This window comes from Schistocerca serialis, chromosome 2 (genome assembly GCF_023864345.2).
Source record: "Schistocerca serialis cubense isolate TAMUIC-IGC-003099 chromosome 2, iqSchSeri2.2, whole genome shotgun sequence".
Classification (NCBI taxonomy): Eukaryota; Metazoa; Arthropoda; class Insecta; order Orthoptera; family Acrididae; genus Schistocerca; species Schistocerca serialis.
This window is the reverse complement of record NC_064639.1, coordinates 673,543,192-673,547,990: the sequence shown is the minus strand read 5'-3', so window position 1 is coordinate 673,547,990 and position 4,799 is coordinate 673,543,192. Positions and strand designations below refer to the sequence as shown.

The window sequence follows — 4,799 nt, the reverse complement described above, 5'->3', positions numbered from 1 at the left end:
CTTGTCTTCCTTCCACTTCACTTCACTGACCCCTACTATATCTAGATTGAGCCTTTGCATTTCCCTTTTCAGATTTTCTAGTTTCCCTAACACGTTCAAGCTTCTGACATTCCACGCCCCGACTCGTAGAACGTTATCCTTTCGTTGATTATTCAATCTTTTTCTCACGGTAACCTCCCCCTTGGCAGTCCACTCCCGGAGATCCGAATGGGGGACTATACCGGAATCTTTTGCCAATGGAGAGATCATCATGACACTTCTTCAATTACAGGCCACATGTCCTGTGGATACACGTTACGTGTCTTTAATGCAGTGGTTTCCATTGCCTTCTGCATTCTCATGTCGTTGATCATTGCTGATTCTTCCGCCTTTAGGGGCAATTTCCCACCCCTAGGACAAGAGAGTGCCCTGAACCTCTGTCCGCTCCTCCGCCCTCTTTGACAAGGCCGTTGGCAGAATGAGGCTGACTTCTTATGCCGGAAGTCTTCGGCCGCCAAATGCTGATTATTTATCAAAATTTAGGGAGTGGCGGGGATCAAATCCGGGACCGGAGACGTTTTGATTATGAACCAAAGACGCTACCCCTAGACCACGACTACAAGGGTTCGAGGAAGCTATGGAGGGTAATAACTGTATAAGAAAACAGAGATTGGAATACATCCAGTAAATAATCGAGACGTAGGTTGCAAATTCAGACCCAAAAAAGGTGTGGCGTAGAGCCGAGAGATTCGTCAGACAACCCGTGAACCCGTTTAGCAGGCATCCGTTTGACACTTTTCACCACAGGCTAAACCTAATATCGAGAAACGTTTTTAACTACAGCTATATTGACTTTTGCGTCGCCCTAACATGCTCTACAAACTGTACGTGCTTGTATGTATCAAAATTAGATAGTGAATGTAGTAGACACCATAAGGTCGTATATTTCATTACAAGACTTTTAAGAGGTATTAAAAAAATTCAGGTCAACTTCGTAAGACGCTAAATTACTAGTTAATGCTTTCCCGTTTGGCAGACAAACACGGTATTATAGACAGTGAAGCTCAATTACAACTCGCTTACTCATATCACATCAGAAAGTAAGTACAGGATAGAATAAATTAAAAGAAAACAGTAACACGGAAGAAATAATACTTATGTGTGTGAAAGATAACGAAACATATATATCTTGTCTATAGCTCACCTGTGATTGACCGATGTAGGCTCATTAAGACAATATTGAAAAAATTAAAATTTGTCGCTAGTGTTAAGTGAAAAGGTAGTGGGGGTAAAGGCTTTTTGCTAACTCTGCAAATGTTGTCCATATAATTCAGGAGCAGCACAAAACGTATGGGCTCGTCCGGGATTTGAACCCGGGACCTCTCACACCCGAAGCGAGAATCATACCCCTAGACCAACGAGCCACTACGTAAGTCTAATTATCGCAGAGAATTGTAGATCAAAAGCAGACGGTGTGGAAACCAGACAGTGCGGAAAAAACTGCGGCGGCGTGACTTGCTGAGCAGTTACTTTCTTTTTTCCACCTCGCCTCACGGTCTGCACCTCCTTCCCTTCATAGAGCTGACTTATGATCTTATCTGATTATGGATCATGACTGTCTTAACGAGATGATCAAATAGAGGGTGATTCCATTATGAAGTTACAAACTTTCTGGAGTGATGGAAAAGGGTAAATGTATCAATCTGTGGTAAGAGACTCTGGTAGGGAAAGGGCCGAGTGGAAAGTTATCAGCTAAAATCGTTGTGATATTTCTGCCAATAGACCTCTTCTACTGTAAGCTCACTGCTTTCCTTGTTTTGGGAGAAGGTAGTATCAACCAAACAAGGAAAAATGTAATCATGGGATCTAAAATAGATGTCTTAAGATCTATGAGCACTTGTTCAGAGAAGAGATGTGTTTCACATTAGCAAAGATGAACAAGTGCCGGTAGCTCTTAAGGTATGCACTTTAGAGCCCATGTTTGCTGGGCATCTTTTCATATTTAGTCCATAGTACCTCCTTCCAAAATATGGAAAGCAAAGAGCTTGCAGTAGAAGAGGATCAATGTCAGAGGCGTCAGAGCGATTTTCGCTTCCAACTTCCGACTCAGTCATTTCCGGACCAGGGTCCCTTAACTCAAATTAATGGATTTACCTTTTTCCATCATCCCTGAAATTCTGCATCATTACAGAATCTCTCTTTCTAGAATGTCCGAAACATTCAGAGTAAAAATTAAATCGATGACAGAAGATGTCAAACTGAGTTCTTTGAGACAAGGAAATGAATATTACTGTTTCTTTTAACGCAGACAAATTAAGTCTGTTTGTAGTTGCTTCTTATGCCCTAATCTAACACGCATACTTTCTAGACTTCTGGAACTTCCAATATATTATTGAACTGATTGTAAATTTTAATTGTTATGCTGAAGGATAGTGCTGTTTTAGCAGTTAAACTAGTGGATATTTATCTGCACATAAAACTACCAGCTTTCCTTGTGAAATGTGGCTAGGCAATTTGAAGTAACAAATTGCAGTGATTACGATTGAAAGGCTAGTTTAGAGTCCTTGACCTTTTTAGGAAGCTCCAGATGTAGTGAAAACATAGGGGTAGAAATATCTAATTTCTCTGACGAGACGCTCTATGAGGAAGGCGAACTTATCCATTGTTCATAAATAGTGCTGTCTATTTCATTTTGTTGCAAAATTGCCATTTTGGACTTCTTAAAAGCAGGGGAATACGGCGTAGAAAGGAGGGTAAACTGGCCGAAGGCCCAAGGAATCTGTGCTACAATACAGTCTCTGACCTGCTCTTCAGGAACGAACGGACAGTATACGAAGGCAGCCGGCCCTCTCACTGTGCTGTGTCCGGCCAAGGCCTACATCTCTAGGGCGATAGCTGGACCGCAGGCTCCGAGGTACAGAGACTACGACAACTAACAGGTAGCCTCTGTGACGTCAGTCGGTCGGTGCTATGCCAGGGCGAGTTCTATGATGATCTTACTGTAATTTTGGAAATACCGTTAAAGGTTAAAGCCGATATTTTTAAACACCTCATGAACAAGTGTCTATTAGGTATTTAGACCATCATCGTCAACATGCAAGTAAAATAGAAAACCCTCAGAGTTACTTGAGTGTCATTCACTGCGTAGAATGGTTACAATAAATATAATGCCTTTATTAGCACTAGTGATATTCACTACAAGTGGGGTAAGCAGTGACATTAACTCATATTTACTCAATCTGTGCATAAGGTGCTTTAATGCAACAACCTGATTCAGTTTTCCAAACTGTCTTTGTAGCATTCCAGTTATTTCAAACATCTATATATGACGAAACTGAAAGTTCATTCCAAGCTACGCAAATCCAAGAGAAATGTCTAAACAGATTTGGCAACGATAGTTTACTATACTCGTTTCTCTGAGAGACATATTGTGGTAAAGACGTGAAGGAAATCACTTGAGCCGCGCGGGATTAGCCGAGCGGTCTAGGGCGCTGCCGTCATGGACTGTGCGGCTGGTCCCGGCGGAGGTTCGAGTCCTCCCTCGGGCACTGGTTGTGGTGCGTGCGTGCGTGCGTGGTGCGTGCGTGGTGCGTGCGTGGTGCGTGCGTGTGTTTGTCCTTAGGATAATTTAGGTTAAGTAGTGTGTAAGCTTAGGGACTGATGACCTTAGCAGTTAAGTCCCATAAGATTTCGCACATTTGAAACACATATCACTTGAAAAATACAAAATTTTTACAAACAATTATTCTGAAACGAGGAGTGAAAGTCGTGTAAACAAAAGTAGACAGACGTTACTCTTATTTTCAAAGGAAACGAAGATTCTGCAGATTTACTGGTGTATGTTTTCAGCATTAGTTTTGTCTAAGGAATGTGTTTTTCTGGTTTTAAAGGCTTTTTTTGACAATGGTTCAAGCTCTAGAGACTGCATATTCCACAGAAGCACGAAAATGAAGCAAGTAATTTGTGTTTAGCCCAACATTTCTGAAAAGCTTTATGGTTTTAAATCTCCATTCTCTCTTCCTCTACAGCGTAACGAGATCTGGGAGAAATTGGCAATGTATGACAGGTAATGAGTCTCCACCAAAATTCCATACTGGACTTGGTGGTGACGCCATTGGATACGAGTAGCACCGAGGCTGTGATTTCACTAGAGGGACTTTTCAGGCCTCCTTTCGCGGAGGCGTCTGAGGGAAACTGGTCGCAGTTGCTGACTTGACTGCTGCTCATTGCACTCATATTTCTTAGATGTAATTTGGTAGTCGATTGACTAGGACGAACGGCCCTTATGCGTTACCAAGTGAGCAAGTAGGTGCGCTCTGACAACAGCTAACACTTCTTACATTTTTCCTAATATTAAGGTCTTGCATATTAGAGTGGTTTTTTTTTTTTTTTGGTAGGGTTTAAGGGCGCTCAACTGCTGAGGTCATTAGCGCCCAGTCACTGGTGTGAGAGCACAAGGAACCTGCTAAAACTCAAGGGGATGGGGGGACATCAAAAGGACCTGACAAAGATGCAGAGGAAATAAGTAAAAAGGTTAAATGTCTTTGGTCAAGCCAGTTAAAGTTATAAAACGCAGAAGACGAGCAGCTGCTCGAGCGTCATCAGCTAAAACATCCGGTAAGGTAGATGGCAGGGACAGGACAACACGAAATTGACTAAAACGGGGACACGACAATAAAACATGGCGCACCGTTAATGCCTGACCACAAGGGCACTGCGGGGCTGGGTCACCAGAGAGCAGGTAGCGGTGGCTAAACCGGCAATGCCCAATCCGCAACCTGGTCAGAAGGACCTCCTCGCGCCGAGATGGTCGGGAGGAA

General features: G+C 42.8%; 1 non-coding gene across 1 annotated transcript; it reads right to left on the bottom strand.

Annotated features, from left to right (window-relative positions):
* Positions 1-1,331: 1,331 nt before the first annotated feature.
* On the bottom strand, positions 1,332-1,403 carry Trnap-cgg (transfer RNA proline (anticodon CGG)). Its single transcript has one exon. It is a non-coding gene; the product is annotated as a tRNA-Pro (tRNA).
* Between the last annotated feature and the right edge of the window lie 3,396 nt (positions 1,404-4,799).